The sequence below is a fragment of the Vicia villosa genome, linkage group LG7 (genome assembly GCF_029867415.1).
Source record: "Vicia villosa cultivar HV-30 ecotype Madison, WI linkage group LG7, Vvil1.0, whole genome shotgun sequence".
NCBI classification, from domain to species: domain Eukaryota; kingdom Viridiplantae; phylum Streptophyta; class Magnoliopsida; order Fabales; family Fabaceae; genus Vicia; species Vicia villosa.
The window spans coordinates 47,041,830-47,047,599 of record NC_081186.1 but is presented as its reverse complement, the minus strand read 5'-3'; positions in this window follow the sequence as shown (position 1 = coordinate 47,047,599).

The window sequence follows — 5,770 nt, the reverse complement described above, 5'->3', positions numbered from 1 at the left end:
ATGCGAGGAAGAAGATATGCTTGAACCTTATGCTTGAACCTTTGTGCTTAAATCTTTGCTTGGATTGACTGATTCTCTTGACAACCAAAATACACCATTAAATTAACCGATATCTACCCTGCCCCTGGTTGAAATCAAGGTTTTTTGAAAAAGTGGTAACAAACTCCAACTCCTGGCTCGAGGGGGTGACGAGGGATTAACATCCTTATATCTCCACTGTTTAGGAATTGAAACAATGCCTATACATCCTCGGCTCGGTCTTACCTTGAAAGCATATGTTTAGCGAGACCTAGTTATTTGTATTCGTCATTCTCCCTCAAGTTTGTTAATAATCCTAAATTTGAAATTGAAAATAGAATAGAAGCGTGCGAGTGAATTGATTTCAAAACCTGCACGGTCATCCCATTAGAATTGCTAATCCGAAGGTACAACTTTTATCTTGAGTAACACTTAGCAATCGTAGGGGTCGAAATTCTGTCATGATAAACACCTATTGATCCTAGGGACAATCTCCTTTATAAATCCGTCGACCTTATTTTACTCCTTAGTTGATGAACTTGTAGAAGTGAAGGGTAACCTCGAGTTCTCCTTGGACATGTCAAACCTGTTGGGAATAAATTGTTAGCGGTGGGTTTTCGTCGTATCGGAACTTCATGAGTTTCCTTTGACTGAACCTCTTTTGCTTTTCCTAAGGATAATATCACACCATTTGCAACCTCCAGATTTCTTAGATTGATAGAGAGAACCTATGACCCTTTTGCCCCTTGGTGTGGAGTTAACACACGTCACCTTCTCTCCATCGTAGTTATGCATCTTTCCTTAGGATTTTGCCCTAGTTGGACTAATCCTTGCCCCCAGGTTATCGTAGAGCGTTCATGTAAGTTGGATATGTTCTAAGATGAACCCCTTTATGACTAGATACCCCTTGAGTGTATCTACGAGGGAACTCTTTTGTTGAACTAATCCTTGCTCGATGATAACCTTTGTTGTATTTATGATCCTGTTATGATAAGGCGTGGATATGTGGCATGACGAAAGGCATCCTTTGTTCCTCCTTGTGAGACCAAGTTCGTTCTCGATAATTTATCCTCCTTTCTCCATAGTCTACGATCCTTTGATTGTCTTCTTTGCAAGTTTCATGAAATCGGCTAGCACGGGAAGTGTGGATGCGGGCGAAGATGCCAATGTAAATGTATGAATGCATGAAAATGCAAATGCATGTGTATGCGAAAGACTCCTTATATTATAACTCCGTGTATGCAATGCAGGCGCGTGACGTATACTCCCAGGGATAGCCTTAGAGGTGACATTAGACCCTAGTGAAATCATTGCAAGATAGATGTTATGACACGCCAATGGAAATCCCTTAGATTAGGGAGTATGTAGAAGGTAGCGGCTGGTGACCGTTCAAGACAATCACCAAATCTCATGGTCATCGAGAGGCCAATCAGCGTGTACCAATGAAGTTGTCCTTGGTGGGAAGGTTCTCTGTGTGGAACACAACTTATCTAAGGACGATATCGGATGAAGTGAAATCCCTACAGGCTAGGAATGAACGACGTCGAGATGGGGATCCAAATCCTACAAGTTAGAGGGTGTGCGGAAACAAGCATGGAGTGACCGTTTAAGACAGTCACTAGATCTCATAGCCATCGAGAGACCAATCGAATGCATGCTAATGAAGTTGTCCTTCGTATGAGGGGTGTGATTTTAAAAATAGAATCCCTACAGGCTAGGGAATGCGTAGAAGCAAGCACGGGGTGACTGTTCAAGACAGTCACTGAATCGCATGGCCATCGAGAGGCCAATTGACGTATGCTAATAAAGATGTCCTTCGTATGAAGGATGCGTTTTTTAGAAATATAATCCCTACAGGCTAGGGAACTAGTAGATGTTGGCACGAAGTGACCGTTCAAGACAGTCACTAGATCGCATGGACATCGCGAGGCTAATTGACGTGCGTAAACATAGATGTCCTTCGTGGGAAGGGCATGTAGTTGTAAGAATACGGAGATATGAAAAGAAAATCCCTACAGGCTAAAGAGTGCATAAATGCAGGCGCGGGGTGACTGTTCATGACAGTCACTGAGTCTCATGGCTATCGAGAGGCCAATCAACGTGTATAAATGGAGGTGTCCTTCGTGGGAAGGACATGGTCTTGGAAATAGAGTCCCTGCAGGCCAGGGAACGCGTGGGAATACCTGCAAAATCAAAATGCAAGACATTCGCGGTATATAAATTGCAACCACATAATAAGCACATAAGCCCTAGGTTCATAGGTTCGACGTAACGACTTAGGGTGCCTATCCTTACCATTGGTATGTTCTAGAAGGTCTCATGGGGTCGTTTGTAGCCGCCGAGACTTTTTGTCTCTTTGGATTTTAGAACAACTCATTTATCCATGAGGTTCGAGTTTTAGGGGTAGGTTCCTAGAGAGATCAGCCAAATACCAAGTCCAGCCCTCAACAAGGTCGAGCCTCGTATCAGACCTTTCCGGATATTCAACCCACTCTGAGTGGAATTATAATAAGACTCGTAGGCGATGTAATTCCCCTCTGGTCTTAAATATAATTCCCACGCTTAGGCTTATCAACAATTTATATATCCCAAAATTTACAGTAAAACAAGTAAGCATTTAAATAAACATTTATTTAAATTACTATGAAAGTTACTGTAAATAAAAACCGTAAATAAATAAATAAATAAAATTAAATTTAAATATTTATAAGAATCTGATCCCCAAATCCTGCCATTTGTAGCTCCAAAAAAAATGCAGTACAACAATAAATATTAACGTAGGCAGATATTCATTTAAATTGTCGTAAATAATGATTGTAAATGGAAATTGTAAATAAATAAATAAATAAATATTTAAATAAAAATAAAAAACCCTAACTCCTAATCCAAAACCCTAATTTTGGCAAATAAGCCAAACCCTAAAATGCGCCAAAAACCTAAACCATCAACCACAAACCTAAACCCTCTCAGGCCTTAGGAGCATAATAATTCACCATTTTTAGTTATCCCCAGCAGAGTCGCCTTCTGTAGCAACCTGCCCTAAAATTGAAGCTTTTAGAGTCGCCACCTATTCTGAAGGGAGAATAGGAAACCCTACGCAGTTAAGAGATCGGGGTAAGTTATTATAATCAGGTCGAGGGAAGGTGTTAGGCACCCTCAACCCTTTCCTAAGGTTTTATGTTAAGGCAAAATTTTTATGGCTAAAAGTTAAGGTTTAATAGCTAAGGAATTGAATAGGGGAAAATTGAGATTTTAGGGAGGGGGACTCGCCTTGGTTATCCAAGTGCCTACGTATCTCCTTATGGAGAATCAGAGTCAACATAGTTCGGGCACAGGGTTGTACGCCTTTGAATTAGTTATGAGGTTGTTTGAAGGTCTTTTGAATGGCCTGTCGTAGTTTTGGAAGTTGTGATTTGAAAGGCATTTTGAATTGCCTGATTGAAAAGGATGAAAATCCGTAGTGTCGTGGTTTAGTGTATTTTAGATTTGGGCGTACAACCCTGATTTGATATGTCACCGTTAGATGCGATGATCAATAGATTTGATCAATATAGCTAACGGATTAATGGGGCATTGCGGGTTACTCAGATCGATAGATTCGATCGTCGCGGGCAGCAAATTAAAGGTGTTTTAATTATATATTTTTATCTCTCGTCTAATGCGACTAATAAATTTAGTCGGGTCGAGGAGAGAATTATTCAAGAATTAACATTTTGCCAAATAGGCAATGGGATCGGGCAGACCCTAATAGTCATAAACCTCTCTAGGGTTTTTATTGTGGTTTTTAATAATTAAAATTATTTAAAATTAATTAAGTCGAATAATCGACATAATCGGGAAAATAAATCCTAATGTTAATTATTAGCCTAATCCTATTTTTATTATTCTAAACCTAATTAAATAAATAAGTTAAATTAAATATAATTGGTTAATTGTAAATCTAGATAACTAAATAAATAAATAAAAATATATAATAACACCTGGGCTGTAATCCTGTGTTATTAGCCTTTGGGTGTCCATGATACACCTATGCATTCACGTGCTTTGAATCTGGCTTTGAAATCATCCTATGGTCTTGCTACGAGGGCACACCGTGAGCTTTCGCTGGCCACACGTATTGGATCTCAAGGCAAAGAGTAAGAGAAGAAATTGAAAAAATACCGTGGCCGCTGGGAATCGATCCGCACACACAGAGGTCGCGCGCTCCTTCTCTCAACCAGTCGTACTACATGCTTCACGTGTTACTGGATTGCACGCATCGCCTAATATATAAAAGCTAATTGATGGACAGGAAAACGTGTCCAGCACTGTAGCACTTCTTCTTTGTTTGCAATACGCTTTTTTTCTTCCCTGCACAAATTTGCCTCACAAAACACGGTATATAAACAAAATATAATAGCATAAGTCGACTCCAAATCATGGTCCAAACACAATGGCATCTCCCGTTCAGTCTAATTCCATTTAGTTTAGAAAACCCCAATTCAGAGCTTCGAATCCCAACAATGGTGGAATCCTGTACCTGCGCTTAAATCCCAATTAAACTGAACAGAAAGCGTCGCGACAGTATCCTAAACAAGATTACATAATCAAAACGCATTCAAAATGCCCGTACGAACAGAATCGGGAGATAACAAAATCGTCGCATATGTGAGTGCTGGGCTGAACCGTGATGATGATGATGCACGTCCCTCCTCCTTCTTCCGCTTCAACGTCCTTTTTCCAAAATCCCTGTCTAAATTTATACTTTTTTTTACAGTGGAAATATGATTAGAAGCTGTTAGTATCTTAAATTCATGAGGAATTGAGGCATATGTGATGGTTTGTTGCTCTATGTACAAGACTTGGGAATTATGCAGTGTCAAAGTTTGTTAAAGTGGCCTCATGAAAAGAAAAAAAGGTAGTGTGTTGAGAGGTGGAAAATGTACGTGAAAGTAAGGAATTTGTTAACGAAAGTTGTACTGTGAATTTGTGTCGGGTTAGAAAATTGGCCTCCCCTAATTGTTAGAAATAGTCCTATTTATATTAGCTAAATTAGGTTTTCCTATACCTAATGGGCCTATTCCCCAATTAACTTAATAATTATAAAAAGAATAAAATTCTAATAATACCAATATTTAAATCAATACCAATAATCCTAATAATATTAATCCTAACAATAGTAATATTTATAAATTAGAATAGTTAATAATAATAAAATGATTTAAACCAAATATTAAAATTAATAATCCAACAAAAAAATCATAAGCCATATGATCAATTGTGAAACGGACTAAGAATCTCGAAAATGGAACAGATGGGTTAAATGACTGGGCTCAAGAACCTTCTAACCTTAACCCTCATCTTAACTCAAGGTATTTTATAAAAGGGTGAGTTTGACAATAGGAATGTCAAACCCCATGACTCTTAATTTCGGCCCTTGATGAATTAAAAGACGCGGATTTGATCGGGAAAATTTTGGGGTATGACAGCTGCCCCTGTTCAATCTTCTTAAACCTGAAGAGTCAGATAGGCACGTCTGCCTGTCGTGATCTAAAGGTAGAAGATGATTGGACACTGAAATACCCTGAAATTTGCATGGGGAGAAATTATGTAGGAGATGGGCTTAAAGATGCCACCCGAGGTAAATACCATTTTTCAGAGTGTGAAGCAAACACCTTTTGGAAGGAACCAGGTGATTTTGATTGTAGCACGGCCTAAAAGGCAACCTGAATTTTATGCGATGCTATGATGCATGCATGTATGATGCAGCGAG